The sequence below is a fragment of the Podarcis filfolensis genome (assembly GCF_964270895.1).
Source record: "Podarcis filfolensis genome assembly, chromosome: 16".
Classification (NCBI taxonomy): Eukaryota; Metazoa; Chordata; class Lepidosauria; order Squamata; family Lacertidae; genus Podarcis; species Podarcis filfolensis.
Genome location: NC_139620.1, coordinates 2,431,827 through 2,448,129, shown reverse-complemented (window position 1 = coordinate 2,448,129; position 16,303 = coordinate 2,431,827).

The window sequence follows — 16,303 nt, the reverse complement described above, 5'->3', positions numbered from 1 at the left end:
CATCCGGAACCGATTAAGTTTGGCACTTTTGTTTTTGATATTTATTTTGCGTTTGGGGTTTGGTTTTTTTTGAGGCTTTTTTGATTAATTTATTTTTGTGACTGTGTGGAACCCAGTTTAGCTACTGATTGATTGATTGATTGATTGATTTTGTGACTGCAGAAATGTAGAAAATCCCACCATCCAAACAATGAATATCATCAGTGGAGGAAAGAAATTTTAAAAATTTTTTTTAATCATCTACAATACTGACTTTATATTTTATAGTACAGTATATTGATTTTTTAAAAAAGTCTGGAGCGGATTAATTGTTTTACATTACTTTCTATGGGACAACGTGCCTTGGTTTTGGAACACTTTGGTTTTGGAACAGACTTCCGGAACGGATTAAGTTTGAGAACCAAGGTACCACTGTACTTAATTTTTTTTAAATGAGCTGACGTTTTCCTGCAAAGTGTGACTGTTTAATCTCTTTTCCATTCAAGAAAGAAAGAAAAACAAAGCAGGTGATCTGTGACACATGAAACAGGAAAAGCATTTGCTGAAGCCAAGAAATGATGGGAAAAAACAGGAGAGAGGGAACTCTCTGTCTCCCTGAGAAATGATAAGCCAATAAAATCCCCAGCCCAGTCGCTTATTGACAAGTTATCACAGGGTCTTCTGATAATGCGCAAGGCTGTGTGCATTTCAGATGACAAATATTGGAGCATTTCTGGCTTCTTCATCCAGATAACTTCGCTTTATCTTTCCAAACGAGCAGCTTCCGAGGTCTCATGGCTGCAAAGAGAAATCCTGGAATCATAGAGATAAAACAACCTAAATTGTACATAAATTTATTCATGTATGCGGCTAAAGCGGCGAGAATGTTACTTGCCCAAAAACTGGAAAGAAGAAGAAGTCCCAGCAAAGGAAGAATAGATACAAAAACTTGTGGAATATACAGAAATGGCGAAACTTACTGGAAGAATAAGAAATCCAGATAAACTTTTTATAAAAGAACAGAAATGGTTTATTGAATATTTGCAGATAAATTGTAAACAGATAAAAACACCGGCAGGATTACTGTCATAACCTGCAGCTACATCAGAGTATAGGGACGCGGGTGGCGCTGTGGGTTAAACCACTGAGCCTTGAGCTTGCTGATCAGAAGGTCTACTTCCTTCCCCCTCTTCCTGCGGTTCCTTAAATTTATTTTTAATATCCTCTGCATATCAACTTAACTTGCTTATCCCTCCCCCTTTTAAATATATACTCTGATGTAAAGGTAAAGGGACCCCTGACCATTAGGTCCAGTCATGGCCGACTCTGGGGTTGCGGCGCTCATCTCGCTTTATTGGCCAAGGGAGCCGGCGTACAGCTTCCGGGTCATGTGGCCAGCATGACTAAGCCGCTTCTGGCGAACCAGAGCAGCGCACGGAAATGCCATTTACCTTCCCGCCGGAGCGGTACCTATTTATCTACTTGCAGTTTGACATGCTTTCGAACTGCTAGGTTGGCAGGAGCAGGGACCAAGCAATGGGAGCTCACCCCGTCGCAGGGATTCGAACCACTGACCTTCTGATCGGCAAGTCCTAGGCTCTGTGGTTTAACCCACAGTGGCACCCACGTCCCTTTATACATATTACTCGGCAGAAAAAGCGCATTGCAAAATTCAGGGAAGCGTGAATCTCGAAGGATTTGCTGCATTTCCATTCGTGTGATGTTTTCGGAAGTGTGGAATGGGCCATGCTGAGGCCGCGGGTTGCCCGAAAACAATTGCTAAGGAAAAGTGGTGGTGACGGCGATGGGAGGAAGAGGCCAAAGGTGGCTACACCTTTGAAGTTACACCTTTGGAGCAGACCGTGAAGCAGACAGGGCTGTGCTGCAGATGAGTCAGGCCATCATCCAAGGAGGAATTTGCCTTCCACTCTTACAATTAGGTGCCTTTTAAAAAGGGGTTGGATTTCTAGCGTTCGCCAGCTTGCTCCCTCGAAGCCTGCAGATTGCTCCTGTTACTGACCTGGGTGAGTTGAAATATTGCGGTATCTTGGGCACAAGAGATAGGTCATAATATACTGTTTGAAGATTGGGAAAGACTGTGGAAAACAGATTTCAAATTTACAGATTGTTCTTTACTGAAAGAAAACTATATGAAAATGATGTATAGATGGTACATAACACCAGTACAGATAGCAAGAATGTATAAAACCGGCTCAAATATATGTTGGAAACGTAAGGAAAAGGGGACTTTTTTATCATATGTGGTGGGATTGTAGAGAAATTAATTTTGGGGGGGAAATAGACATTGTTGAGCTAGATGGACCTATGGGTTTGACTCAGTACAGTGGTACCTCGCGTTACATACGCTTCAGGTTACATACGCTTCAGGTTACAGACTCTGCTAACCCAGAAATAGTACCTCGGGTTAAGAACTTTGCTTCAGGATGAGAACAGAAATCGTGCTCCAGCGGCACAGCAGCAGCAGGAGGCCCCATTAGCTAAAGTGGTGCTTCAGGTTAAGAACAGTTTCAGGTTAAGAACGGACCTCCGGAACGAATTCAGTACTTAACCTGAGGTACCACTGTATACGGCAGTTTCCGATGTTCTGACTCTTCCCTCAAGGAGTAAAGAAGGAGATGCATGGATGGCAATTGTCTTCCTTTCTTTAACAAGTCCCAGCGCAACCTTCGGAAAGATGTCTAGCCTTCTGGACAACATCCGCGCCATCAAGGGGATCTTTTACAAGCACGCCCAACGCCGCGACGGGAAGGTTTCCCTGTGCCGGAGGGAGATGAAAAGGCTGATTCAGGAGGAGTTTGCCGAGGTCATTGGGGTGAGCTGGAACCACCATCAAAAACATACGGGTTGCAGTAGTGGCTGCAAGGCGAAAGGCAGGGAGGCAGACACAAGAGCCAGTGACAGGTGGGGACAACTCATTCTAGGGCAGACTGGGGAGGAAGAGGTAACTGACAGGTAGTGCCAACCTCAGGACAGCTTGTGAACAAGAGGACAGGTAGGTGGGGGCTGGGTGAGGGCAGACTGAGGGTGGTGGGGCAGTAAGCTTGAAAGACTACATTGGCTCCCAGTACGTTTTTGAGCACAATTCAAAGTGTTGGTGCTGAGCTTGAAAGCCCTAAATGGCCTTGGGTCCAGTATATCTGAAGGAGCATCTCCACCCCCAACATTCTGCCCAGACACTGAGATCCAGCGCTGAGGGCCTTCTGGTGGCTCCCTCACTGCGAGAAGCCAAGTTACAGGGAACCAGGCAGAGGGCCTTCTCGGTGGTGGCACACGCTCTGTGGAATGCCCTCCCACCAGATGTCAAAGAGAAAAACAACTACCACCAGACTTCTAGACGACATCTGAAGGCAGCCCTGTTTAGGGAAGCTCTTAATGTTTAATAGGTTATTGTATTTTAATATTCTGTTGGAAGCTGCCCAGAGTGGCTGGGGAAACCCAGCCAGATGGGCGGGGTATATTATTATTATTATTAAGCTACAGTTCCCAGAATTCCCTGGAATGAAGGATTGATTGTTAAACCACTCTGGGAATGGTAGCTCTGGGAGAGGAATAGGGGGTCTCCTGAGAACTCTCAGCACCCATAACAAACTGCAGCTCCCACAATGCTTTGGGGGAAGCCATGACTTTCTTTAGTGGTAAATCCTGCTTTAAATGTATGGGGGTGAATGTGGCCTATGTCAAATTCAGCCAGCCATCTGGTTAGATTCCCCCCCCCCCGCCCGAAATTGGAGATTGTGTGAGGGGCCAGCCACCACTTTCCTTTTCAGGTGGCGAAATCCCTGGGATCAGCCCCACAAATGCACATAAATACATGCTGTGCTCCGCTGCCCAAGTAGAAACCGAGTCCTTACATAAATATTACTTATCATAAATAGCAATGCTTCGCAAGAACAAAGCTATGATTCTAACATAAGGCAGGGTACCTCGGGATGCTGCGAATCAGGGTTTCCCAAACGTGGGTCTCCAGCTGGTTTTGGACTACAGTTCCCACCACCCCTGACCACTGGTCCTGCTAGCTAGGGATGATGGGAGTTGTAGTCCAAAAACAGCTGGAGACCCAAGTTTGCTGGGGGGAAATGAAAGGAGGCATACAACTGAAGAGTTTGGGCTCAGTTTGTAAATAAAGGAGATGTTGACGGATGACATGCGGTGGATCAATCCAACGGTCTAGCTCCCTTTCTCCCCCTCGTCCAGAACCCTTGTGACCCTCAGACCCTTGAGCTGATGTTCCAGCTGCTGGACATCAACGGGGATTGTTCAGTAGGGTTCAACGAATACCTAGTTCTCATCTTCAGAACAGCCATGGCTTGCTGTTGTCGCCTTGAGTCCGGAGAATGCAGGAAAAATTGCCGAGAGCCGTGTGAACGGGAACTGCGGGGAGACGGAAAGGACTGTCACCAGCTGCGGGGCGGTGAAAGGAAATATGTCGGTGAGAGACGAGGTGAGCCTGAGGCCCGGACGGATGAGCGGAGCCACCAAGTGTGTGACCTGGAGTTGAGAGATGGCCACGGGAGAGCCCATCTCTCCTGCAAGGCTCAGGAATGGGAAGATATTTGTGAGTGCCGGAAATGTGGATCCCAGCGACAGTCCGAGGTGACCCGTGACCTTGAGCCGCGAAAGGACAAAGCCACACCTTGTCATCTGCTAGGAGAGGATGGCCAGAGACGGCAGCAATACTGTGACATGAAAGACGTGGAAGGAGAGAATGAGAGGAGGAAGGTTCAGCTGATCACAGCTGAACTGAGGGACGAGAAGAGGAAGAGGGGTCACGGCCGAGAACGGCGTGCGAGCGAGGACGGCCAGCGAAAACCACAGGGTTGGGAGCCTGAACTGCTGGGGGGTCAAAGAAGATGCTCTCCGGTGCGGGGACGACTCCTGAGACGAGGGCAAGCGCAGTTTTATGAACCTGAGCCCCTGGACAGAGATGCTGACCCAAGGCGGACTCAAGGATGCGAACCCACACGGAGAGATGCTGTTCAAAAGCAGGCGCGATATTGCGCATCTTTGGAAAGAGACTCTGACGAGGAATGTGACGCCAGACCCAGGGAAGTCAAGAGGAGGAGGTCTCAGTCGTGCGGGCCAGAACTGAGGGAGAAGATTGAGAGGGATCAACAGTCTTGTGACTGTGAACCCCTGGGAAAGGAGGGTGATAGGAGAAGGCCTCAAGGACGCGGGGTGAGCCTGAGAAAGGATGCTCAGAAGCAGTGCTGTGATCCTGAGAGTCTGGAAAGGGATGCTCAGAAGAAGACGTCCCAAGCTTGCACACCAGGATTGTGTGAGGATAGTCAGCGGTGTGGTGAGGCAGGAGGCTTAGAAAGAGGAGAGGAGACGAGGAGGTCTGTGCGACGCGAAGTCACTCGCAGAGAGGATATTCTGGGGAGGCAGGCATCTTATGAGACCGGAAGCCCGGAGAGCGATGATGATGATGATGAGAGGAGGAGGCCGCAGGTGTGCGAACCAGGATTGAGAGAGTGTAAGAAACAGCTGTGTGGTGAGCCCAGAGCCCTGGAAGGAGAACGTGACAGGAGAAGGCTCCAGCCTGAGGTGGAGAGGAGAAGAGAAATTGCATAACGCAGAGCTACGGAGCCTCAAAATTTATCCAAAGACCTAAAGCAGCGCACGCCTTTCCTCTGTCCAGCACAATTGGCGACTCAAGACAGATTTGGCTGTAATATAGTCAGACGTCTGAGATAACTGATCAAGCTCTGCCCCAACACCGCATGAGTTCTCTTGAGTGCTTAGATTTACAAAAAAGAATAGCTGCCTTTCCGCTCTTCTGCCTTGCTTCTGCATGAGACAATAAAAAGAGATTGCAAATCAGAATAGGTTTTTATGTTGTTTCTCTGTACAATTCCAGCATTTCCTTATTAGGAGAAAGGGAGCTCCTTTACTTATGAGTCAGATCACTGAAAGCAGGGGTGCCCAAACTTTTTTCGAAGAGGGCCAGATTTGTGGTTGGCTGTGGTGGTCTTTGTTTTCGTGTGTGAGTGAGGTGGGTGGGTGTTTTGGATCAGGTTAGCCATATTGATTTGTATGCTGTTGGTGGGTTTTTGCCGTTGTCTTGTTGGGCTGTGATGAATAACCACACCCTAGGCCAACCCCAACCTCTCTCAACACCAAAGGAACACAAGCGAACTGCAAAGAACCTGCACAAGCAACACTGACACCAAACCCTACATATAGTAAGTGAAATAGAAACATCGCCACCCGACCCCACCCATCTCCCCCCCTCCACCTCTTTCCCCCTTTTCTTCCTAATGTCTCAACAAATGAAACTGATTTGTAAAAATGTTACATGGGGAAAAAACACGAGAGACATTGCACACACTTTTGTAAATCAACAAAATCTTTAATAAATAATAATAATAATTAAAAGCTTTTATTAAAGGTCAGGGAAACAAAAAGAGGGCCAGATTTGATGAAGTGAACATACATGAGGGCCGACCAAAGTTGTTGACCTTTTTTTTTTAGTATTGCGGTTCTTGAGCTTCTTTTTTAAGATTGAAGGAAATAAACTGCCACAGGGGCTGGATTAAACCGACTGGTGGGCCAGATTAGGCCCCCCAAAACAGACTTTGGGCATGCCTGACTTAAAGGGTCTTAGTTTTGAGGGAGTTGTGTGTTAGTTTTTACCCGGATTGCTACCTGAGATTGCTTTGGTCAGAGATGGCAGGGGGTGGGAGTGGAACTTTTTGCATGCAAATTGTGTGCTTAAAAAGAGGCTGAGGGACATATGAAACTTAGCCACCCCTCCATCAATCTGACTGCTTTCTCCTCTGATGTGGAACAGACCCTCTCTGTGGCCTTTCCAGTTCCTAGAATTCTATTAACTGGAGTTTAAATTTGGGATTCCAGAGGGAAAGCATGGGCTCCACCATTGAATTTTGGTGCTTCTTTGCAGAAGAGTCTTTCGGCTGTAACCCTTTCATGATAAAGTAAGATGTCCATTGAAGAGTTTTATGACCTGATTATTTATTTGTTTATCTAGTACCTTTTACACACACACAGTACCTTTAATGTTAACTACACCTCCCAGAATTCTCTGGGGGTGAGCAATGTCTGTTTAAAGTGGGATCATAGTGCTTTAGATATATGATAGGACTGGAGCTGGTGCCCAGAAAGACCTCAGAGAGAGTCTGTTCCACATCAGAGGAAAGTGCAATGGGCCAACAGCCAAACGTCATATGCTCCTCACCTTCCTTTTAAGCTGGGGGCACCACGCACTTCAAGGGTGTGTAAAAATAAAATTTAAGGTCTTATATATATATATATTAAATGTTCATAAATGTACCAACCAAGCACGTACATAGATCAGCACAGGAAGACCGCCCTGAAACCATTTTGACTCCCAAACTGACCAAATGTTTTCTCTGCAAGGAGGGAGGGGGTGAGCGAACCTTCCCATTGTCTCAGGAATTGGGTAATCACCTTTTCAAAGGAATGGGCAGACTACCAGGAAATGCAATCAGATAAGGCATTATCAGATAACCTGGCAGACAGGAAAAACAACAACACCTTTTCTGTGATGTATGTATGATGTATGGAGGGGTGGTCTGGAGCTCCAGGGCAGGGAATTTAAAATGTCTATATAAGGGCAGGCACACCTGGGTCCTGGGTTCTGGATCCTTCTCCTGTGAGTGAGGGGAGCACCCTGTTGCAACAGATCAATAAAGATCAAGCTTACTAGCTGCTTTGCTTCTCAATATTCTCTGGTTGGCCTCTGTTATTTTCTCCTACCAATAGGGAACCCACGTAAGGACTCTATACGGGCTCTTGGATACCCCATAAGGGGAAAGGGGTAGATTTATTTTGTTTACAACAGGTGATGCACACTATTTGCATGCAGGAGGTCCCAATTCAACCCCTGGTGTCTCCATCAAAAGCAATCTCAAGTAGCAATCATGGTTAAGCCCTCGACCCTGCTTCCAACTGAGACGAGGGATCTGACTCATTTATAAGGAAATCCCTGTCTCCGAATAGCAATACGGAGGACCTCTAGCCTGGGGAGGGGCAGGTGGGCCCGAGGTGTGTGAGCCAAGGAACAAAAAAAGAATCCTGGGTGTGAGTGATATTAAATTCCTGGGCCTGAGATTCCACAGCCGCGGCACTGAAGCCATTATAGAGAACTGAACTGTTAATGTGGAGGCTCGCTGTCTCTTAATAAAGATAGTGCAGAATAGTGCGCACCCCAGAAATGATCTCTTTCAGCTTCTGCCTTCTGGAAGAAGGTAAAAGGTAAAGGGACCCCTGACCGTTAGGTCCAGTCGCAGACGACTCTGGGGTTGTGGCGCTCATCTCGCTTTACTGGCCGAGGGAGCTGGCGTACGGCTTCCGGGTCATGTGGCCAGCATGACTAAGCCGCTTCTGGCGAACCAGAGCAGCGCACGGAAACGCCGTTTACCTTCCAGCCGGAGCGGTACCTATTTATCTACTTGCACTTGGACGTGCTTTTGAACTGCTAGGTCCAGGGTTATAAAGACTAGGACTAGCCACCTGAGAAACAGTTTCTATCCAAATGCGATTTTGGTTTTAAACGCAGTGTAAGGTAGTCTTTATGTGAGTATATTGTATTCAGTTATGGGGTATCAGAGTTTTTAGGGGGCTAACCAGGCTGGGATAGTTGGGATAGCAGCCTTGTGGGTTTTTGAATGTCTGATGTAGATTTTTTCAATTTTGCTGTTCTGTATGGGACAATGACAATAAAGATTATCGTATTGTATCGTACAATGGGGTAGTACGGAGAAAGGACACGCAATCACATTCTCATTTGCAATCTCTTTATTTTTTTATGCAGAAGCAAGGCAGGAGAATGCGGTGGGGAAAGCACTTATTTCACTCTATCTCAGACGTCTGGATACATTAAAGGCTTGGGCGATGCTTTGACAGATATGTGCTCTTGCTGGTCTTCTTCCAAGTTGGGCTAGCAGAGGTTCCTTCAGCATTTGGTGCTGGGGTCAGCAAAGTTTTTGTGGGTTGGGCCAGTTCACGGTCCTGCAGACATTGTGGTGGGCCAGAATGTGTGTGTGTGTGTGCGTACATGGGCATGCGCAAACGCATGCAACTTCCTGCAGCCAATGGGAAGCCGGCCAGCATCACAGAAGGCGGTCCCCATTCTGTTCCGCACCTGCTTAGCATGGCGCACAGGAGTCGACCGAGTGGGCAGGAGTTGACCTGCTTTCAGACAGGAATGATCAAATTACTTTAATAGTGGCTGAATTTTTGAGTGCTGTCCATGTAGAAAGACTGTGCCATTATAAAGAGATTTAGTGGTTCTTAACTGATCGGTGATGTGGTAGTGTTGTATTGTATTATTTATGCAAATTGATTTCCTCTGGAGTTAAAGATCTGACTGGGACAAACCTTGTTGTGCTGAGCTCGCATTTTGCACAATTTGTATACGGTGTCTGCTTGATAATGTGTGGTTTGCTATGCCTAATAAAGGATATTTGATTGACCCCCATGGGCCGGTTGTGGCCCATGGGCTTTAGATTGCTGACCACTGATTGGGTGGCTCAGACCCTGTTCTTTTTTGGGGATTCCTAATTCCGTCTATAGATTGACTCTGCCAAAGCGGGAGGCAGGAAGGGAAAAGCATGCACTGCTCTGGATCCTTGGCTAAACTTCAGGACTCTTTGGTAATGTTGGGCGATGGTTCTCCTCCTCTCAACCTCTTGCTGGCCCCCTCCTCTCATCATTGCCTTCCAGGGGTTCACACTCATAACGCTCCCGTCTCCCGTTGCTGTCCTCTCGGCTCGCCACTTCACGCCATACAGACCTCTTCCTCCCAGCACCTCTTTCAAAGCGCCCAGCCTCACAGTGCTGCTTCAGGCTATCTGCACATGGTCTTGGTTTACCTCGAAGAGACCTCCTCCTCTCAGCTTCCCTTTCGAAGGCCTCAGACTCACAGTGCTGTCGGTTCTCCAGGCTGTCCTCACGGACTCCTGGTTTGCATCGCAAAGACCTCCTCTTCTCAGCACCCCTTTCGAAGGATCCAGTCTCACAGCGCTGCTCCTTCTTCTGAATATTTTCACAAGGTCCTTGTTTACAAACATGAGATCTTCTCCGCTCAGCGTCCCTTTCTGGCGTCTCAGGATAACATGGCTGCCTCCGTTGAATAGCTTCTTGGGAAGCAACCTCACACCGTAGAGACCTCCTTCTCTCCTCTCCTCTTTTGAACCCTCCAAGATCTGGATTATGCTCCTTCTTTTGATTATACTCACATACTCCTGGCCTGCAGGCTTGACACCTTCTCCTGTCGCTTTCATTTTCCAGGTGTTCATGCACATAATATCGTTGATTTCTCTGAGCCTTGTCACACAGTGCTGGCTCAAAGGACTGAGACCTTCTCCTCTCACTTTCCCTGGAATCAGCACAGTATACTTGTTGGGACCTTCTACCTTCAAGCCCTTTTTCCAGCGGCTCCTTCCTCTTAACATCATCTCTCAGTGCTTCCACTATCAGAAACCTTCGCCTTCCACCATCTCTTTGCAGGGTTTTCATTTCACGATCCTCTTTGCTCTCTTCTTCATCATCTTCTCTTCGTGGCTGTGTCCTCCTCCTCTCACCTTCTCGGGGTCCACGCTGCTGTGGTCTCCTCAAGTTCTCCTCCTCATCCTCCACATAGCACTCTTGTGGCCGACATTGCCTCCGATCGTCTCCTCTTTGTGTGGAACCTTCCTCCCTTTCATCACCTTCCCGTAGTTGAGACCTACGAGAAGGAGGACATCTCTCAAGGTTGTCCCTCTTCACAAAATCTCGGCCGCCAGCTTTATCCCTTTGCAGGTCTTGTTTGTCCAATTGTCGGCGACTCTCCACATCTTCCTTTTCCAGATATTCACTTGATGAACTGCTTGATGAACTACTTGAAGAACTGCTTGATGAACTCTCAGAATCACTTTCCGACTCAAGATCGCATCTATAGCAGCTTCTCTCATCTATTTGTGTCACAGACTCACGTAGAAGGCTGTCTCTCCTCTCTTCTCTTCTCCTGGAACCATCAAATGGATGAGGGCCCATCCGGTCAGAATCTCCAATCTCATAATCATCACTTCCTTTCCATTCCACATTGCGGAGCTGGCGGGGGATGGTTTCATTCCTCTGAAGTTCTCCTTTGCAAAGATCTCCTCTGACATCTCCTCTGGGCTCCCTGTGATAGAGGCAGGCCTTGGCCATGTTGGAGAGGAGACGCAGGTACCCATTGAAGTCAACCAAGCCTTCTTTGTTGTGCTCCAGCTGTTGGAAGACCAGCTCCAGGGTCTGGGGATCACAAGGGTTCTGAAAAGTGGGGAGAAAAGGACTTAGCACGTTCGGTTTTTAGGTTAGAGGTTAGTTTTGTAATCATTCCTGCAAGCTCAGTACTCCAAAACACACCAGTCTCCTTTTCTCCCTTCTAAATTATTCTTCGTGGTGCTAATGGCATTTTTTTTTTACTTTTCAAAGCCATTGTGTGAGGGGGGGCATGTTTACATATGGGAAGGAAGAGTGCACATTTATTTCTGCACAAGTAGACCTTTTATTCACACATACAGAGTCAGCGTGGACTGGGACACCCAATGTCAGGAGTGGAGAGTAGGCAGTCTTATCACGACATCAGCTACACCATCAGATCGTTGCTATGTGGGTTATACCGCAGAGCCTTGGGCTTGCCAATCAGAAGGTCGGCGGTTCGAATCCCTGTGATGGAGTGAGCTTCCGTTGCTCGGTCCCTGCTCCTGCCAATGTAGCAGTTTGAAAGCATGTCAAAGTGCAAGTAGATAAATAGGCACCACTCCTGTGGGAAGGTAAACGGCATTTCTGTGCGCTGCTCTGGTTCGCCAGAAGCGGCTTAGTCCTGCTGGTCACATGACCTGGAAGCTGTACGCCGGCTCCCTCGGCCAATAAAGCGAGATGAGCGCCGCAACCCCAGAGTCGGCCACGACTGGACCTAATGGTCAGGGGTCCCTTTACCTTTAGGGATCCCCATATCTCAACTATTCCTGTTCCTTTAATGATCACCTAGTTTACTCTGCTCCGAATCCCCTCTAGACTTTTTTGGGGGGTAAACATCTTCTAGGAAGAGTGTAACTAAGCTATAAGAGTGTTCAAAAGGAACCTCTCTACCTATGGAATGTAAAACAGCAAACTTCACATGTCATGACGCCTTAGTGTTCATGCTCATGCATTTAGAAGAGAAGAAGAGTTTGGATTTATATCCCGCTTTATCACTACCCTAAGGAGTCTCAAAACGGCTAACATTCTCCTTTCTCTTCCTCCCCCACAACAAACACTCTGTGAGGTGAGTGGGGCTGAGAGACTTCTAGAAGTGTGATTGGCCCAAGGTCACCCAGCAGCTGCAGGTGGAGGAGCAGGGAAGCGAACCCAGTTCATCAGATTATGAGTCTACTGCTCTTAACCACTACACCACGCTGGAAGAGGGTGGTGACACCACGAAGACACCAGCTACAGGGCCACATAATCATCAGTTCCATCTCACCTTGATGATCTCAGAAAACTCCTCCTGGATCACTCTCCTCATCTCCCTCCGGCTCGAGGTGAAGTCGTCCCTGTGACGCAAGGCGTGCTTGTAAAAGACCCTGCTGATGTCATGGATGCTGTCCAGAAGGGAGGCCATCTTCTAGAAGGTTCTGCAGATGTAAGGTTTCAGGCAATCATTGAAAGCATTCAGGACTTTCCAGTTTACCAATAAAATAAAATACTGAGGGTTGTGGCAGTAGCTGATAATGTTTTGAAAGATGTGGATAAATGGGAGAGAAGAAATAATGTGAGAATATGCGGTCACTCAGAGAAATAGATGGCTGTCACCTTTAGAACAATCAAAAGGAAATACTTTCATACAACACAGACAGTTGGACCTTGGTTGTCAAACTCCTTGGTACTCACACTTAACGGCTCCCGAACGATCAAAACCCGGAAGTGGGTGAGTAATTTGAATGTTTTTTGGGAAGCTGAACCTTCTGCTATTGTTTCCAGTGTGCCTGTGCAACCGGAAGCCAATCGGAAGCCGCGCTTTGGTTTCCAAACATTTCGGAAGTCAAACGGACTTCCAGAACGCATTCTGTTCAAAAAACAAGGTACAACTGTATTTAATTTAGAGACGTTAATCAATGAAAGCCTTGATGTCACCTCATCAGGGCTATTTGTAACATTTCGTTAAGCACGTGACATTGCTTGTTGATGATTGTGCCCAGCATTTGATATTCAGAGGCAGGCTGCCTTGGTCGATGAAAATGCTCTGTTTGGCTGTCATGACTAACAGTCATCAAGGAACCCTCCAGTCCCATTAATCTGTTTTAAATCCTTCTAAGCCCTTGTAACATTTTCTGAATTCCAAATGTTCATTCCAAGTCATGAACCTCCTCCTAGGTAACGGGTAAAGGGACCCCTGACCGTTAGGTCCAGTCGCGGACAACTCTGGGGTTGCGGCGCTCATCTCGCTTTATTGGCCGAGGGAGCCGGCGTACAGCTTCCAGGTCATGTGGCCAGCATGACTAAGCCGCTTCTGGCGAACCAGATCAGCGCATGGAAACGCCGCTTACCTTCCCACCGGAGTGGTACCTATTTATTTACTTGCACTTTGAGGTGCTTTCGAACTGCTAGGTTGGCAGGAGCAGGGACCGAGCAACGGGAGCTCACCCCGTCGTGGGGATTAAAACCACCGACCTTTTCATCGGCAAGTCCTAGGCTCTGTGGTTTAACCCACAGCGCCACCCGCGTCCCGAACCTCCTCCCAGTAAGCTTTAAATGGTATGATCACTGCATACCATTCATAACTTCATAAATCACTGCAATATTTCCCCATGTGAATTTATTTCCCCTTCCAACTTTCAGCTTCTTCCGTTCTTCATGGAAAATGGGATCCCTCCTCCAGAGCATCTTCCCTTTCTCTTCTTCAACTTCAGTAACATCCGTCCTGCCCTCCAACCTCCCAAAACAAGGCTCCTTCTAGACCTATCACAAATCACCTCCTGGAATACCCCCAACCCCATCCTACGAGGTATAAAACACCATAAGATACCAACTCACCTAAGTCAGAAATGGCAACTGCTTGCCGGATTTGGAGAAGCAGGGTGGAGAATACTCTGGCACTCTCCCTTTTTATACGGTTCTTAATTGCACCTGTGGAAGGCAACGCCCTGCTTTGATGATGGTTTGATTCATCTCTAGCCCAGCTCAGCCCCGTTATACCGTCGCCTCCTCCAAATGGGGTGTTTAACTCATTTCCTGGGCCTTTACCTTAGTGTTTTCCCCTCCCTCTCTTATCCTGAATTAGTATCATTTGCTACATGACAACTCTAGCAGCCGACAGAATCACACCTTCCCTGGTTAGTTACTGGTCTCAGCGTAGCTGTATCTGCAGAGATAAGAAAAGGCAATGACTATTTTGTTTTATTCATTTATTAAACTTGTTAGTTGCATGTCACCCAAGGGTCTCCAAGTTGCTTCTAGAATCAGAGTTGGAAGAGACTCGGAGGGTCATCTAGTCCAACCCCTGGCAATGCAGGAATCACAGCATTTACTTACATTTGTGTCTGTATATATACTGTGTGTATGGGTGGCGCTGTGGGTTAAACTACAGAGCTTAGGACTTGCTGATCAGAAGGTCGGCGGTTCGAATCCCTGCGACGGGGTGAGCTCCCATTGCTCGGTCCCTGCTCCTGCCAACCTAGCAGTTTGAAAGCACGTCAAAGTGCAAGTAGATAAATAGGTACCGCTCCGGCGGGAAGGTAAACGGCGTTTCCATGCGCTGCTCTGGTTCGCCAGAAGCGGCTTAGTCATGTTAGCCACATGACCCGGAAGCTGTACACTGGCTCCCTCGGCCAAGAAAGCGAAATGAGTGCCACAACCCCAGAGTCATCCGAGACTGGACTTAACGGTCCAGTCTAAATGTTAGGAATAACTTCCTGATGGTAAGAGCTGATTGACATTGGAACAGACTTCCTTAGAAGTAAGTGGACTCTGCTGCGCTGGAGGTTTTAAAGCAGAGGTTTGGTGGCCATCTGTCAGGGGTTCTTCAGCTGTGACTCCTGCCTTCAGGGGGCTGGACTAGATGCCCCTCGGGGTCCCTTCCAACTCTACAGTTCTATGATTCTATAAGCATCTTATCATACAGGAGCAGGGAAGCTTTTTTAGTTCATATCCTTCTGGGGACCACATGTCGACAGCAGCCAGGACCAAAAGCCAATGTCCACTTAGACCATTTCATTCACATAATTGTGCATTTAGTCAGTGCTTTTTTCGTGAGGGTACGCAGGGGTACGCATACCCCTAAACATATTGTGAATCTTTGTACTTTTGTCCATTTACTGTATATTTCTCCCGATTTGAACTATAAAATGGTGATTTTCTTGAGTCAAAATGAGAGTACAGTGGTACCTCGGGTTAAGTACTTAATTCGTTCCGGAGGTCTGTTCTTAACCTGAAACTGTTCTTAACCTGAAGCACCACTTTAGCTAATGGGGCCTCCTGCTGCTGCCAAACCGCCAGAGCACAATTTCTGTTCTCATCCTGAAGCAAAGTTCTTAACCTGAGATACTATTTCTGGGTTATCGGAGTCTGTAACCTGAAGCGTATGTAACCTGAGGTACCACTGTACCCCCTAAACATTTTTAAAGAAAAAAAGCACTGCATTTAGTTGTATTCCAATAACCTTTTGTACATTAGTTACGCATAATACGAATGGTTCAGTTCTACTTACTGAAGAAAAGGGAGACCTAAGTTAGTCACATCCATTAATTTTCGTGGGTCTGCTCTGAGTATGACTAACTTTGGAAACAACAAAATAATAATGGGAAGAGTGGCTCTTTTTGTTCCATTTTGCACTGCAATGTTCTAGTTTGTGAGAAGAGGATGATCCAAACTGAATGACCAGCTCGCTTAAGAGGTCATTATCCAAAGGGTCAACGGTGTAATTAGTCCAGACTTGGAGATATGAGTCTAGTGCCGGTGTCTACAGCACAGTCTTACTCATGTCCTTTTTGCAAGCAAGCAAGAATTAAAGGGAGGAGGAATGTGGGAATTCATTCAAGTCATTTTGCAAATGAGGCTTAGCATGAGTGAGGATTTAACAACCATGCAATTTAATTCATGCTTTTTTCAAAGCAAAGTTCTTAACCTGAAGCACTGTTTCTGGGTTAGTGGAGTCTGTAACCTGAAGCGAATGTAACCTGAAGCGTATGTAACCCGAGGTACCACTGTAAAAAAAAAAAAAATCCTTCCAGTAGCACCTTAGAGACCAACTAAGTTTGTTATTGGTATGAGCTTTTGTGTGCATGCACACTTCTTCAGATACACTGAAACAGAAGTC